Source organism: Carettochelys insculpta, chromosome 20, assembly GCF_033958435.1.
Source record: "Carettochelys insculpta isolate YL-2023 chromosome 20, ASM3395843v1, whole genome shotgun sequence".
Classification (NCBI taxonomy): domain Eukaryota; kingdom Metazoa; phylum Chordata; order Testudines; family Carettochelyidae; genus Carettochelys; species Carettochelys insculpta.
In genome coordinates, this window is record NC_134156.1 from 23643719 (window position 1) to 23660784 (window position 17066).

At 59.3% G+C, this 17066-nt stretch overlaps 1 protein-coding gene across 2 annotated transcripts in view; it reads right to left on the bottom strand.

Annotated features, from left to right (window-relative positions):
* SDK2 (sidekick cell adhesion molecule 2) overlaps positions 1-17066 on the bottom strand; it is a 161411-nt gene that overhangs the window by 143658 nt on the left and 687 nt on the right. The window lies entirely within an intron of this gene.

A 17066-nucleotide genomic window follows, 5' to 3' on the forward strand; every position in this document is an offset into this window, starting at 1 on the left:
AGGAGGAGGGAAGTGGGTCCCAGCTAGTGACTGATACAGCCTGGAGAACAGCCCTGGGAGACTGACCGCAGGCCTGAGGCCCCCAGCCCAGCTCCCCCTCCCAGCAGACAGACACCTACATCCCAAAATGGCCACGAGCAGGTCCCTTTGCTGGCTAGTGGAGAGGTCAAGAACTGGAGACCGCAGCATGGAGGGGATCTGTTCCCAATGGACTTGCTCTGCAGTCATTGTGCCCCTCTGTCTGTCATCCCAGCCCCTCTCCCCAGCGCGACACCAGCAGGGCAGTAGTGCTGGAGTGAGTCGAGAGCGAAAGGAGAGAAAGGCGTGCTGGAGCTGAGAGCGCAGCCGCGGGTTAGGAAGCCGGCCCAGCATTCACAGCTTCAGCGTGGTGAAAAGGGGAAAGCCAGGCCTGAAAAGGGACCGGGCGGGAGAGGGACATGAAGGACAAGCCTGAACAGAACACGCAGCCACTGTGCAGTGCGCTGAATGCTTTTCCGACACCTCATTAATCCTCCCTGCCGGGGAGCCATCACCCCCCGCGCTGCGCTCAGGGAGGGGGGCAGAGGGGTTAAGAGACTAGGACAACGGTGTGATGGAGTGTCAGGCCTGCTGGGGTGTCTCTATCCAAGAACAAGGACCCTCTGGCAGGGCGGGGGGCGCACACACACCGCTAGTGAACACCAACCCAGGCCGTGGCTCAACGAAGCGAGAGCACCAGCCACCTCACCCAGCCCCGCACGAGAGGTGTCACACTGAGGTAGCTTGCAAGGATGCATCCTTTGCGTGCCAGCCAAGCCAAAGCCAAGGCATGGTGGCAGGCAGGAGTGCCCTGGGAGGGCTACAGAGCAACAAATCTCAGCCAGCTGCACGTTCGAGATGTCAGCGCCTTCGGGACCCGCCCCCCGCCTGCATCTTCTCCTCCACAGCCACGCGGAGAGCAGCAGGAGGTGTGACGAGGTGGCAGTTGTCAGGATTTTGTTCCCCTTGTCCTGCTGCATGGGTTTCCTACTGCCCTGTGTCAGACGGGGTAGCCCTGTTAGCCTGTGTCCTCAAAAACCAACGAGAAGTCCTGTGGCACCTTACAGACTAACTGATCGTTCGGAGCAGAAGCTTATGCGCCAAATGATCGGTTAGTTTATAAGGTGCCATGAGGCTTCTTCTCGTTTCTGCTGTCCTGTAGTAACACACCAGGTGAGTGCCTCAGTTTCCCTAGGCGCCGCATCGGTGCACAATGGCGAAGGGAATTTTGGTGTGACGGCTTCTCGCGCGTAGGCTGTGGGCCTCCATGGCCTTTGTAACCTAGGCAACCAGGTGACCCCTTTCTTCAAGACAGAGGCCGGAGAAGGGGCCTGGCTGGTGGGAAATGGACCTGGGCAGTGGAGTGGGGCAGTCTGGTCTGGCTGCAGAGGGAGGAAGGGGACCCCTCTGGGCCCCTCTCCGCAAGACGTATTGTACTGATGGTTTCTGGTTCCTGTGCTGACAAGCCTTTTCTACACTGTGTCCCTGTTGCCTAATGACCTTCTGTTCTCCCTGCGGGATGAGAGTCACGTCTGCCTGCGCATGGGTGACAGGGCCTGGCGACCCCCCCACTCTGTGACAGTAGGATGCCGGGGCTAATGCACAAGAGGCAAATATCCAAGTTGGAGGGGGCTGTGCCAGGTGAACTCAGGGACCTAACCTGGTGCTCAGATCTGCCAGAAGGTAGGATGGGGGTGGCACAGGTCAGTCCCTTGCCCAGCCCCAGCTATCAAGTTCTGAGAGTCAGGAAGACGCAGGGACGGTGGACGGCCCAGTGGGTACCACTCACACCTGGCCAAGATCGAGCCGGGCTGCTCTCGTTTTGAGGAGATTCCCTTCAAGCTGCCGCAGACAGAAGGACGCGCTCAGGCACAGACCAGGGGTTCCTGAAGATCCAGGGGTAGTAGAGAGGGTGGACAAAAGGGTGGCGGTGTTGGTCTCCAGATCCAAGCAAGCTCGACCTCCCCTGCAGAAAGGTGAGGGCTGACGGAGCCTGTTCGAGAGGCCAGGCCTCTGCGTGGGAGGGAGAAGAGAAGAGCCTCCCAAGACAATGACGGAGCGGATTTAGTCACCTGTCCAACCTGGCCTCGGACCTACACCTTCTCCTCCGCCTGCGCCTGGCAGAGTCACCTGGCCCGGTGCAATGCCCGTGCGCTCGCCAGGACACAGACCTGCTCCAACAAGCACTCCCGGAAGGGTTCTACAAATAGCGCCAGGACTCCAGCCGCTTGCTCTGAGTCATGAATGAACTCATGCTGCCGGACCCCTGCCCTCTCCCCCGCTGCTGGGCCGCAGGAGAGGCTGGGACCCAGCTGACTTGCAGCCGCGTTGGCTCACCAGCTTCCGGCACGGCTCCTCTCCCCCGGCACGTGGGACAAGGCCCAGCGCCCATCTGCCGAGGCAGCAGAGGGGCACATCCCTGGCCAGGGGCCTGCATTGCTGATGCAGGGCAGATGGAACTGGCCTAGCACAGCTCAGACGTGTCCGCAGAGGGGTCGTGCTCCCCTTCTCCAGCACTGTGCCCCCACAGGAATGAAGCGGGCCTCAGCCCAAGCTGCCTGTGTCTAGAGGGGGGCCAAAGACCATCCACGGGCAGGGTAAGGGGTGGCAGCTGGACAAACGCGCTGCAGACCCATGCCAGCTTCGGTCCCCAACTTGCAGGCTCCAGCATGGGAGCCATGTGCTGGAAGGGCACTCGGGGTCACGCCTGCTCATCGGAGCTGGAGCGGTGGCACTGGAGGCAGGCAGCTCTGGCCCAGGGAGTGCAGCCCACCTGCTGAGCCCGGCCCAGCCCACGGGTGCAGCTCAGCAGGGCGGAAGGCGCAGTGGGACAAGGCGCTGGCGTCAGAGCAGGGAGACGCTGCCCGCTGCTAGGCACATTGCTTTGTTACATATGCCGCTCGCCGGCCACCCGCACCGAGCTGCAGCGGTCAGCATGGCTGGGCTGACGTATCCAGGCCAGCCCCAGAAGTGCTGCTTCGGCACCGAGCCCCCGCACCGCAGTCCTGCATAAGATCATTTGCTGCAATAACACATGCGGCAGACTCCAGTGCATTTCGCCCCCACGGCCTGTGCCCAGGCACAGCAGTGAGCGAACTGCAAGGGGTCCAGCCCGGGGTCCCGCTTATTTGTCCCATCTGCATGCAGAATAAAGTTTATATTTGCCGAGGCATGTGCGGATGTGCACCACCCATAGAAACAAACGCTGCCGCCTGCGGGCACTCTGCTGATCTGCTGGGCGGCACCTGAATCTCTCCTGGCTCACAGGGAACGCTGCTCCCATTATCTGCTCTGCCTCCTGACACTTTGGGCATCGCAAACATTCTGGAGCCAAGCTTTCCCCGAGAGCCAATGGCGGCATCACCCTCTGCAGCTACGAACAGCCCGTTTTCCAGTCCCCGGCAAAGCCCTTTCTCCTTCCAGGCAGGCGGGGTGCGTAGCCAACTTTTCTCGAGCAGGCACCCGGCGCGGCGTGTGGAATTCTGCCCAGATGTGAGTCAGGGCGAGCGCTCAAGGTTAGAGAAAGGAGAGGTCTCAGGTAGTCCTCTCCCTGAGCACTGGGAAAGGCAATTAGCGATCACAGCTAAAATTAGATCAATGACTTCCTGCCGCTAATGGTCGAAACCGTCAAGGTTCCCTTCCCTCCCCTTCCTCTGCTCCGAGGAACGTGGCATTCTCACATTAGGGCTGGGAATGATTTATGAGACAGACGTGAACAAGCAGAGCCTGCCTGCGCACACCCAGCACCCGACCAGCTCAGACTAAACCCGACTAGCTTCGCACGGGTGGCGGGGGGGAGGTTGGATGCTGCCACTGCTTCGGGAGCACAGCCAGGCATCCGTGACCCCTGCCCTGGCTGACAGCAGCAAGCCGACGAGGACCCCTTTCTGGCTGCCGAAGTTGTGGCTCACGAGTCAGGATCCCTGGTTCCCACTCCCAGGTCTGGCCTGACTTGCGGACCTCAGTCAAGTCGCTTAACCTCAGTGCCTCAGTTTCCCCCTGTATACATAAGGACACTGCAGGGGCTCTGGGGACTAGCGTTTATGCCACCACAGGTGGGGATGCTCACTTCACAGGAGGAAGGCTGGACTTGACGACCTCCTGTAGTCCCTCCAGCCCCAGCCGTCTGTGGTTCTAGGAATGCTCTCGTTTAACTCTTCAGGTCAGAACTGATGCTCTTGTGACGTGAAAAACACAAGCCATCCACACAGCGGCCATGTAATGGGGGGAACCTCCTGGGCCTCCAGAGCACCGAACATAAGAATGGCCACACTGGGCCACACCAAAGGTCCATCTGGCCCAGTGGTGCCCCAAAGGGAGAGAACAGAACCAGCAATCATGAAGCCATCCCTCTCCTGACAGCCATTTCCAGCCTCTGACGCAGGCACTCCAGCCCTGTCCAGCCTGGCTCACAGACACAGATAGGCCTAACCGCCATCAATTTATCTAGCTCTTTCTTGAACCTGTTAAAGCCCTGGTCTTCACAACTTCCTCTGGCGAGGAGTTCCACAGGTTAACTGTGCGTCGAGTGAAGAAAATCTTCCTTTTGTTAGTTTTAAAAACTTGCTGCTTGTTCGTTCCATTTTGTGACCCTAGTCCTTGTGTCATGGAAACAAGTAAATAAATCTTCCTTATTCACTCTCCACACCAGTCATGGTTTTCCAGACCTCTATCACATCCCCCCGTTTCCACTTTTCTAAGCTGAAAAGTCCCAGTCTTGGGACTAACCTCCTCGCCCACAGACAGCGCTTCCCATCCTGAGGTGGGGCACCAAGCGCTCATCCCATCTTGCGCAAGGGCCAGGGAGGCCAACCCCTCCCCTCTCCCACCCCCTCAGCACCTCACACAGGCTCACTTGCCCAGTCTGTGCTGTGGGCTGGGGGATTCAGGGGTGCTGGGCAGACATTCTGAAGCCTTCCAGTCAGCTCTGATTCATGGGGTTTCTATAAGCATCCCTGCCCCTCTCCCCTGGTTCCACCACCCAGGCTGCTCAAACAGGGGAGAAAAAAACCCAGAGAAACTAGAGCCCTGCTCTTGAAAATATGGTCTGATTCGGCTCCTTGGGCCTGCGCCTGCTGTCATAACCCCGTTTGTGACATCACTGCGCCTGCTGTCATAACCCCGTTTGCGACATCACTGCGCCTGCTGTCATAACCCCGTTTGCGACATCACTGCGCCTGCTGTCATAACCCCGTTTGTGACATCATTGCGCCTGCTGTCATAACCCCGTTTGTGACATCACTGCGCCTGCTGTCATAACCCCGTTTGTGACATCATTGCGCCTGATTGCCCTGGGGACAAAATCAGCAGCTCAGTCCAAGCACCGGATCCCCTCCGGTGGCTAAATCCATATGCTGGGATCTGGCCATTTGCACCCAGAGAGAGCCCAGAACAGCCAGGCAGTGGGGGGATGACACGCCAGCTGCTACTAGTATGGCCTGTCCCCCCCCGCCCCGCCCCTCCCTCAGTTCCCAGGATCAGGTTACTGGGTTCCCAGCCAAGTCCGGCTCCAGCCAGGCCTTTGCAGCAGAGGCATTCCTGAAATCCCGGGGGCTGGGAGGCAGGTGGCCCCCAGCAGGCTGCTGAAAGAGGGGCTGGGAAGGAATGTGAAGCATTCGCCAGCTGGCTGCTCCCAGGGGCAGGGCGGATGCTCTGACATCCTCTCGCACATGGTACAGAGGGGCCTTTCCTGCCTGGGGCAGGCTTGGGGACTCCAGGGGCATTGCCTCAGTCCCCCCAGAAGCAGCAGTAAAGAGTGGCTCCGAAGGAAGCAGCAACCAAGCCCTTCCTTTGCCCTAAGGGCACGAGGAGCCATAGGAGAGGGCTGAAGGGGTAATTCCTCGCCCCTCTCACGCAGGGTTCCAGCCATTATTTTTCCATGTATGGGCAGAATAAATTCTGTTCTGTGCACCGAGGCAGGGAGGGCTGTGCACCACCAGTAGAAAACACATGCTGCCGGCTGTGGGCAGCCTGCTAATCTGCTGGGTGGCACCCAGCACAAATAGGGTCATGATAGTAGCACTCAGTTGACAGGGAATGCTGTTGCAAGGGCAGGGAATTTCACTCGAGGCAGCTCTAGAGGCCTCCCCCCCAGCCAGCACAGGGTCACCTGAACAGCAGGGCTCTTAGCTCCACGGCCGGGCACACGACTGTGGGAGCTGGCCCATGGGACGAGGTCATAAGCGAGTCACTGAACTGTCTGATGAACAGTCCACAGCGCCAGCCCCTCAGTCTCACACACTGGGAACCCAGCAGCTGCCAGAGCTCTGCAGGTCCTCTGCTTAATTACCCACTGCTGGAAGGTAAGCCACCTCCCTGCTGGGCACCCTGGAGCAGAGACCACAGGCAGGAGGGTGCAGCATTGGCCCCATCTGTTATCCTGCCTTCTACGGGAGGGTGGGAGCCCCCTCTCTGGCTCTGTCTCAGACGGGCTGAGGTGTGTGTTTGCACGGGGCTGAGTGAGTCCCAGTGCCAGGCAGAAGGGAGGGGTTCCTGCAGACAGGCAGCCACTGGCGTCCTTTGGCCGCGTTGCCCTTGCCTGGCTTCCCCAGACGGCACATCCCTTCAGCTAGGCCATGAGAACAGCGGATCAGCCCGAGAACCTTGTGGCCCACAGCAGCACCCCCCACCCCGCCCAGCTCAGCACCTGGATTTCAGCTGTGTGGCTCTGGCGAGTATTCTGCCCTGAAGCCTGCACCCTGCTCTGCCGGGAAGGGTCAAAGCCACTTCTCCACTCAGTCGGAGCCAACGGATTCTGGAGGAACAGAGGCAGCCCTGGCAGCAAGCCACAGAGGATGCTTGGCAGGACAGTCCCTGTATATCTTGCAGCCCTGGGTCTTCCCTGCCCTCCTCAAGGGAGGGGAACCCCTGTGACGCAGTGCGGCGTGTGACGGTTTTAGTCCTCCGCTGAGCTTACATGTGCTTCCTACTGTCCTGTAGTAACCGGCGGTGTGCGCCTCAGTTTCCCCAGGTACAGCATTGGTGCGCAGTGGTGAGGGGAGTTCCAGTGTGGTGTCTTCTCACACATAGACAACGGGCCTCCCTGCTCTTTGGAACCCGGGCAACCACGGGGACCCCTTTCTTCTCCGGGAAACAGGACAAAGGCGGGAGGAGGGACCTCGCTGGTGGGAAGTGGAACTGGGCAGCGGAGTGGGGCAGTCGGGCCTGTCTGGAGAGGGAGGAAGGGGGACAGGGCCCGGCTCGGGGACCTCTCTTGGCCCCTCTCCCCCCAAGATGGATAGCGCTGACGGCGTCTGGTCCCTGTGCTGACCAGTCTGCTCTGGGCTGCGTTCCTGTCGCCTGATGACCTCCTGTTCTGCTGTGGAGTGAGAGTCACACCTGCCTGCGGGTGGGGGCCAGGGCCGGGGCCAGGGCCCCCCCCACCATGACAATCCTCCCCAGGAGAAGCTTCCCTGCCTGCCCACCTCGGCGAGCTGCGGGCCAGCCGGAGGTCTGAGCGATCCCACAGTGCTTCCCAAGGACGGCAAGTGGCAACCCCCCTTTTGCCACGCCCCCAGGCATGCACGAGTGGGTGCTGCTTGGCGCACGAGGGCTCCACTGCATTTGTCCCTGTGGCTGGCGTCCAACCCGGCAAAGCAGCCGGTTCTCAGGGAAGCGCTGAGCGCTCGGCAGACAGGCTCCAATCCCATTTCCCGAGCGCTGGGGCAGGCGCCGAACGCCCAGCCGCCTGCGGTCGTGTTTCCAACGTGCTGCCGAGATCAGCCCGCCGCCTGCCCCCTCTTGCTCCTCTGCCACCTGCCTGTCACGCTGCCTTGGCTTCTTCTCTCCTCGGCAGAACCCCGGGAACAAGGGGCCGAGTGTGCCCCACCCCCAGGGGGGGCTGGGAGCATGTGGCAGCACAGTACAGCAGCTCCCTAGTGTGGCTGATTTCTCTTCATTAGTGCAATCACGTCAACACTGACAGAGGCATATTTATTATGGTCCCAGCACGGGCTGTTTTCCACCCAGCAACTCACCACTTGGTAATGAGCTCAGAGGGCAGCTAATGAGAGAGCTTCCCGGGCCCCCATCCGACAGCTCCATGCCCTGCGTCGCCCACCCAAGGGGGAAGCGGGCATCTCGCTGGCAGAGAGCTCAGGCACGACAGCGGGCTGTTCTCCAGCGGGGGGCACATGGGTCGGCTGTTTCACTCGCCCAGTCGGGGCTGCTAGAGGTGGTTTCGCTCCTGCATGGCTCAGGCGCCAGAGCTGGGCTCTGCAACGTGACCTGCCAGATGCGAGGCATGTCCTGTGGATTCCCCGACTGAGCCAGGCAGGATGCCCCTGGGCTCCGGAGAAAATGTAAAGGCCACCCAACAGCCACTGTTTACGTGGGACCTAGGGCACGCAGCGCTCTTCTTCCACAGGGCTGAACAGACAGCAAAGGCCTGCCAAGGAGTGCAAGGTGGGCTCGGGTGCCATAGGGAAGGTGTAGGCGGAAGATCCCTCAGTGGAGGCCTGCAAGAGGTGGCAGGGCTGGCAAGCGGCCGCACTCGCGTAGCAGAGGGGTACAGCTACAGAACTGGCCATGCGGAAATTAAACAGGCTTCACCACCCTGGCACCATTCACGTCCCAGTCCCAGCACCACTGCTGGCAGCACTCACAGGTATTCCCTGCCCAGCGTGTTTCACTAAACAAACAGCAAAAGAAAGCCAGGTGGGCTCCCACTTCCTGCAGGCCCTTAGGTTGGTTAAGGGCCTCTGCAGCCCCCATCTGTGGGCAAACTCCAAACCAAGGGGGCAGAACTCCCAGCTTCTGGTTTAAAAAAGCCGAGCGCCGTCACCCACTCCAGGCGAGCGACCCCAGGACTCCCCAGTCCTGCCTTTGAGCTGTAAGCGCATCGTCCTCCTGCCAGTCCGGACACGGCTGCCCCTGTTCTTTTGTCCGGAAACATTCCCAGGGATGCAGAAAGAAAACCCTGAGCTGCCCCTGCCTTTGCTGGGGTTAGGGCCGTGCTGGAAACGGGCTGAGGAAGAGACACAAACGGTCAGGGGAAGGATTGCTCTGCGTTAAAGCAACCGCTCCGCTCTGGCAGCAGCCAGCCAGGGGATTGAGAGCCTAGGACAGCACAGGGCAGTGTGTCTGACAGGAGGGGTGACAAGGGCTGTGTTCTGAGGGTCGATCGCACACAAACTGGCTGCATTCAGAGCACAGACAAGAGAAGTGCACTCAAAAGAGCCCAAGGGTCCGGTCCTGGCTGGTGCTGAGCCAGTCAGCTGCATTGCTGCCCTTCTTGGCGCCCAGCAGCAGTGCCACCTGGCTCGGGGCTCAAGAGAGGGCCCTGCACGCTGGGGCTTGTGGTCTCTGTGGCCTGCACCTCTGCGCCTGGTGAGCGTTTTGGGGCAGGATTGCCCAGCAGCCCTTTTCCGCAGTGGGCATGGTAGGAACCAGCCCTCCAGCCTGGTGTGAGGCTGTCACAGTGCACAGGGGTCCTCAGGCCCTGCCCCCATCCGCAGGCAGCTGGGGCTCTCACTCCACAGGGAGAACAGGAGGTGACAAGGCGACAGGGACACAGCATAGAACAGACTTGTCAACACCAACACCAGATGCCGTCAGCACCATCCATGTTGGGGAGAGGGACCCAGAGGGGTCCCCGAGCCGGACCCTGGCCCCCTTCCTCCCTCTCCAGCCAGCCCAGACTGCCCCACTCCACTGCCCAGCTCCAATTCACACCAGCCAGGGCCCTCCTCCGCCTCTGTCCTCTTTCCCAGGGAAGAAAGGGGTCACCTGGTTGCCTGGGTTACAAAGAGCCAGGAGGGCCATTGTGTACATGGGAGAGGCCGTCACACCAAAACTCCCCTCACCATTGTGCACAAATGCTGTGCCTGGGGAAACTGAGGCCCCCACCTCGGGTTGCTACAGGACAGCAGGAAACATTTCACCTCACCGGGGAAATGAAACCTCACACCTTTGTCACAAGCCAGACTCCTCTCTGACGGACAGGAGGAACTTTCCCACGACCACAGACACGGGCACTGCTGCAGCTGCGGCGCCCCTCAGCTACCTGCCCCGTCGCCAGACGCTGCCTGAGGAGCAGCTACACCACCGCGCGCCACCCGCTGGGGTCTGCCCAATGTTATGCACCAGAGCACCCACAGGCCACCTTGGCAGGGTCAGCAGCTGTCAGGAAGGCCCCAGGCTCTCTGTGGGATCATGGTGCCAGGGCTCCAGCCGGCCCCTCCACAGAGGCAGAGGGGAGCCGTCGACGGCACCAGACAGCCAGGCGGGGAGCGGGTGCTTTGAGAGGCCCCTGTGCGGCACCTAAGCTGGGTGGGAGAACGGGGGCAGGGAGACGAGCGATGAAGACCCCCCTCGTGCCTGGGCCCCCGGCCTCCCTGCAGGCACAGCTTGTTCTGCTCTTACTCCGTCTGCTGACTTCCTGAGCCCACATCTGCCTCTTGCTAGCCACGGAAGGGGCCTCTCTCCCCCTTCCGGCTCAGCCCATGCGGAGGCTGAGACACTGCAGCAGCCGGGAGCCCGGCATGGGGCCTGACAGCTTGATGGGGTGTGGGAGTGGTCAGACCAGCACAGGTGTGCAAGCCACGGGGTGTCCTTTGGCTTGGAGAATTAGTCTGTGCCCCCGCCCTCAAATCCTGTCTGGAGCCTCCCAATCCCTTGCAGGCCTGACTACAGCAGTTTAAATCCCCTTCGAGCATCCTTGCCCTTGGGTAGGGTAAGCTGCTCCCGGCCCACAGAACCTGGCTCCCTTCTGCCCCCGGGAGGGGTGGGAGACCGGTCCCCAGGTAGCGAGGTGGGTCAGGCAGGGCTCCCTGCAGACTGGAATCGATAAAAAAGGTGGAATTTGCAAACAACTCCCCCCCCCAGCCCCCCAGCGAATGCTTTTCAGTGAAACTTTGATGTTTGACACCCGGCCCCGGGGGTCCCTCACATTCCTCAGCTGCTGCCTCGGTTGGCTCAGCTGTTTCAGACAAGGTCACAAGGCCCAGCGCTGGCCTCTCCTTTGGAGCCCCAGACAAAAGAAGCTCTTGCGCCAGGCAAGGCTCGCCAAAGCAGGGATCTGCCCTCCCCAAGGTGAAAGCATCCCCTGGAGAGGGCAAGCAGCAGGCTCCGTTTTGCTGCAGAGCGTCAAGCGTGCCCAGAGCTGCACAAACCCAACGGGATGAAGCCGGCACCCCAGGGACCGCGCCGTCGGAGCTTTAACCTTGTAGGGGCACTTGGCACGCACCAGGGCTCCCAGCAGGGGGTCAGGGCCCAAGGCAAACTCACAGCAGCGGCAGGCAGCGCAGCAGATGCATCCCCTGGCCAGCGCCGCTGGGGACAGCCAGGCAGCAGAGGAATACGGGGTGCAGGAACATTCTGTCCTGCTCCCCACTTCTTCAGATCCGTGACTGATTCGCCAGGGCCACATGCACCATTCTGCTGTGTAATTAGCGAAAGGCCCTAATCGATACGCTATTTTTTGCTGTGGGTAATTATTAATTACACGGCACTGCCAGGCTGTAATTAGACTTTCGTTCCCGCTTCTCCAGGTGTCAGGGGGCCTTTGGCTTGAAGGACAGCCCCTTACCAACACCTCGCTCCTCTGGCCTGGGAGCTGGCAGGCAGAATCGGCTGCTGGGGCCAGGCAGGTTCTGCTGGGGGCAGAGCGATCCCTCCATCCGCGCCGGAGCGGTTTCACTTTTTCCTCCTTCGCTCGATCGATCGATCGGCCTCTCCTCAGCTGGCTGCCTCGACAGTGCGCACACAAAAGCAGGCTGCTTGCTGCAGCTCAATCGCGGCCGTGCAGTGGCCACCTGCCTCCAGGCGAGACGCACCCTGTGCTTGGGCCTGGGGAAGTTCCGGGAGGCTGAAAGTCCTGGATATCGGGAGTAGGAGGCGGGAAGCGTCAGCGGGGGCTACACCCCCTCACCCCAGAGCATAGGCACATGAACAGCGATGCTGCTTGGTCATTTCCTTCCATCATCAAATGAACCTGTGCCCAAGGCAGAGGCCTCATGAACAAAGCCCTGGGGCTGCTGAGAGAACCTCTGTGGCTCATGCGTTCCTTGGTGCCTCTGCCCACCCAGGGCCTGGGCATGGTCAGCCACTCAGAGACAACCCAATATGCTCCGTAGGTGGGACAGAACAGCCGTCATCTGGCGGTGACACAGCTGCCACTGAGCTGGGCTGGGCTGGACTGGACCACGGCTCCATTTCATGCCCTCCCCGGGGCCCGCACCTGTGAGTCCCAGCTCCTCCGGGCAGCACCAAGGCTGAGAGCCCCCAGAGCCTGGCTCAGCCCCGGGGATCACAGGTAAAGGGGCGCAGGTAGGTGGGATTCAGCCGGGCATTCCCCGGAGGGGCTTCAGTGGGCGTATAAGAGGAGCCGGCTCGGCGTTCCTGGAGCATGTGGCGCTTTTCCACCAGAAAGGGGCCAAAGCGGGACCCCCAGCTCCACACCCCATCTGCTGCTCCAGCCCGACTCCTGCCAGCCACCCCCCGCTGGAATTACGGACGCACGTTGGCGCTGCAGGCAGCTCCTCGGGGCTCAGAGCCACCGCAGGCGGCTGCTCCAGCAGGTTTCCCTCTGCTTGTGCTCCAGCGGCATTCCCAGCGCCTGGCCCCTGACTGTTCTGGTTAGTGGGGTGGCTTCTACCCCAGGCTGCCTGTCAGCACCATACAGGTGCTCGGAGGTTACCCCAGCTCCCAGCACAAAAGAGATGGCAAGCAACAGGTGTGTGTGTCGGGGTGCTGCTATGCCCGTATCCACACCAAGTACTTACTGGAAGCATACCCCCAGCTGCGGGGGAGGGATAGCTCAGTGCTTTGAGCATGGGCCCACCAAGCCCAGGGTTGTGAGCTCCATCCTCAAGGGGGCCATTTAGAGATTGGGGCAAATAGATGTCAGGGATGGTGCTCGGTCCTGCTAAGAGGGCAGGGGACTGGGCTAGGTGACCTCCCAAGGTCCCTTCCAGTTCTAGGAGATGTGGATCTCCAATTATTCATTTATTTTATTTAAACCCCAAGCAGCCCAGCTCCAAGCAGGGGCCAGTAACAATCCAAGCAGGTTGCAAAGGGTCAGCACCACAGAGAGCCCAGCCAGTGTAGCCACATTGCCCTGCCAGCACCCAATCCCCTGGTCGGAGTCCCGGTTCAGCGGAGGCATTTTGGCCCACTACTGTGGGTCTTTTTAATATGAGGACTGGCTAAGCCTCACAGCCAGATTCTCTCCCAGTCTGTTGATTTCTGAAAGGTCACACACAGCTACAACACCTAGGCCCATGAAATTAAAGCCATTGCATTATAGGTTGGGGAGGGGAAAACAAACTCAGTACAGGCTGAACCTCTCTTGTGTGGAACTCTGTCCGACAACATCTGTAACCCGGCATGATTTCACTTAGCCCCACGACCACTTCTCGTGGGTGCGGCCAAGTTTCCCGTGGTCCCATAAAGTTTGTGTCCGGCCACCAGTCCTGGCTCTCAGTGTTCTGTGCAGTTATTTAGCTCTAACTTACCTCTAAATGTCTGCTAAGAGCCCGGTAAGCAGTGGTAGTGTCGGTCATGTGCTAGATAATATGGACCTCCTGTGGTCCGGCAAATTTTCTCATTTGGCGCCTGTCACATCCCGAGAGTGCCGGACGAGAGAGGTTCAACCTCTAACTCCCCACTCACCACCACTCTCCTTTGAGCAAGGAAAAACTATCTCCCTGCACCAAATTTCACGCTCCACACTGAGCATCTCAATAAACAGGAGGCAAGTTCATAATGCTAAGAAATAGTTCCAAGGCCGAAGAACAAACGCGGCAGCAGGGAACCTGGAAGATAGAGATTCAAAGACAACGAGGGGAGAAACTCGGAGCGAGAGTGAATCAATCAAAGAGACCTTCACAGCTTCCAACGCCGAGCCTGCCTGCGTAATATACTGCCAGTTTATACGGTATGTTCTGAACTTAATTACTGAGAAATTATAGTGCTGGTGCTGAGGGGAGGCAGTGGATGGGAGTTTGAAGCCAGGGGCAGAGAGGGCTTTGGCTCCATTTGCTGCTGAAAACGGCGGCTATAAATCTAGAGGGAGAGTATATTATACGTCTGGAGTGCTGCCCATTTCCAGGGAGAGGGTCAGAGGTCTCCCTATCCACCCCCGTTTCCTTCATTAGGCCACATTCAGTGCAGGCGACTTGTCCCCAGGTCAGAGGTTCCTCAGCCTGTCTGACCACAGGGTCTCTGGACACCCAACCTCCATAACCTGGGGAGAGGACGCTAAGTCGGCCAGTCAAGCAGTCCCATGTGACAACATCTCCGGCAATCCTGCCACCTGGAGCTGCACGCCTTCCACGTTTGTGTTCCCGGCACGCTCCCCGGCTGTGCAACCGTGCACATCAGACACCCTTCTCTTTGTCCCTCCCTCCTGCCTGTCTAGCTGGCATGCCAGTCACACCCTGGCTGGCACAAGGGCCGTCTCCTGTATGGCTCCCGCTGGGTGGCCCAGCCCTCCAGTTTTCCCTATCAGCTGAACCCACGAGCGACTCAGATGCCGCCCAGCTGACTAGCAGGCTGTGTCTCTATTGGTGGTGCCCATCCGCACGTGCCTCAGTGCGTTTAACAAAATTTATTCTGCAGGTGGATGGAAAAATTAGAGGGACAGGACACATACTGCTTAGAGCTCCTGCCTCTCTGCAGCAGCCTGGGCTGAAAGCACGCCATTCCCGCCTGCGTCTGCGGCGAGAGACGCTCCCTGTTCCTGGGAGGCAGGCCGAGCAGGTGCCACAGACGCAGGCAGGAGAGGAGCCCCAGGATGAGCATCTTCACCCCTGAGTTCTTTGCAACCTAACGTGGCTGGTGAGCAAAGAGATTTGGTACTCCCTCAAGCTCTCCTTAACGGAGGTCCAGAAGGGCTGGGCTCCTCTCTGCCAGCCCAGAGCTCTGCCCTGAGCTCAGCACTCTGCTGCCCTCACCGCCTCGCGCGCTACCTCCACGAACCAGGCGAGGATGCACCAGCCCATTCCAAGAGCAGAGGCATCTGCAAATAGGCTCCATGTCACATAAGCATCCCGGAGGAGATTAGCTTATCAGAGGGGCGGCTGCTGCCCCGCAGTATTAGCTGCCTCGAATCCCCTTTAACATGCAGCTCTAATTTACTTACATTCCCGCAGCTCGGCGGGGAGGGGGGATGGACAGACAGACAGCGTAGGCACGCACACGGCAGGCTCGCCTTTCGAACCACAAGCGTGCAGCTTCTGGGTGACCGGCGGCGAGCTCCAGCCCGGCCCTCTGGAAGCCAGGGGTGGAATTGCATCCCAGGGCTCCCACGCCACGTAATCCCAGTCTGCACAGATGGTTAATCCTAGCAGAACCCTCATTGCCTGGACATGGGAATTCAGGAGCATGAAGTAGGATGCGACAAAGCCAGTTGCCATCCACCTTCCTGGAAAGATGTAGCATTTTCCTGCACAACTCACCTTCCCCATTAGAGGTATTTATAGATCTACCTCCCTTCCACTTGATGCCTTTTTTTCATGCTCCCCGACTAGGTTTCTGTTAAGATCCAGCCTGCCTAACTGTCTGGACCTGGCAATGCTACAGTTTCAGCTCTCTGAGCAAGAGGCTGCTATCAAGAGCTGCCAGCTCTCGCCAGACCTTGGAAGAAAAGAAATAAAGTTCAACACTGCATTGTCATAGATTTCCCACCACTCCCCTTCCACCCCCTGCTTAAGGAACCGTAATAAGATTCCAGGTTTCAGCTGGCCACATTCTCCTGTCTCCTGAATGTAAATCTCTCCTGGCTGTGTTGTTATCTTGACAGGTCTTGAGATAGGAAGCCAGAGAGAGAAGGTGCTGGGGAGAGATACACACACAGTGCAAAAGCTGCTCCTCCTCATCTAAAGCAGCTGTTTGGAGAGCTCACCAAATATTCGAGTCCTTTCCAAAAGGGCTTCTGAAACTTTCCATGCAAGGAGCTCTGGTAACAAAGGAGGAGGGAGTCAGGCTCAGGGGGGAGGGGGGGTTGAAACAACCATCCACAGCACTTGCCTTGGGATTTGCTGAGTTCCACATCAGACCATCAAATAGTCAAAGAAGCCTTTTTTTCTAGTGGTTTTTGACCCAAAGCGCTTCCCCCCCTGGAAAGCACAACTTCCTGGTGCCAGACATCAGAGTAGGAGCCGCTGTTCAGGTCCTGGCTGGTGTAAACAGGGCTTCCCCGTTGACTTTGTTCTGCAGGTACCTAGCCCTATCCCCACGGCTGGGAAAAAGCCAGTCCCCTGCTATTTGCCGATTCAGCCCAGTTCACCCCTTGGTGCACAGCGAGGGAACCAGAGATAGGGTAGCACGTGGCCTGGGAAACCAGCCAGGGTGCATTTATTCTTCATGACATGTAAGCAATCGACAAGGCGACCGGCCACAGAGGACAAGCTCTGGAAAAATGGCCCTGGGGCAGGGCTTCACGCTCCCCCTCCCAACCAAGGCATGGACAAGCTTTGCCTTGCTCCTGCTCCTCCTAACACACCCACCTGTAACCAGCTAGAAACCAGATGGGAGGACCCAGGGGATGCAGGTCACAATTTGCCGCACAAAGCCAGTTTGTTTAAAGCGTTGAAAGGCAGCGTACACCGGAAATCACCGCGCACACAGGGAGAGACACACACACAGACATCACACCACACGGACACCCAACTCCTCTCCAGCAAGGAGCTGAACTCCGAAACACCACCACTCCCGGATGGAGAGAGCAAGCTGAGGTTTCACACCTGGCCTGGTCTTGCTCTCAGGAGCCACAGAGCTGCTCATTGCCACCCTACACAAGGAAGAAGCCCTGGATTCTGTTTGCCCCACTCCAAATCCGTCTGGGGAAGTGGCTTGTCCCCCACCAGAGCTCCTGACCTAACCAATGTGCTGGTCCCTGAGGTGCCCCCAGACTACTGGTTGTTTGCAGCAAACAAACAAAGCCAAGACTCCTTCGGACCAGACACAACATCCCCTCTGGAAAGGGCGCCCGGGAGCAGTCGGACAAGGTTTCATTTATTGACCGTTACTCACAACCTGGCCGGTTACAGCCCAGCCAGGCAGAAAGCTCCAACCCTCCCCGCCCGGGCTCCCCTTCTTCACGCCTC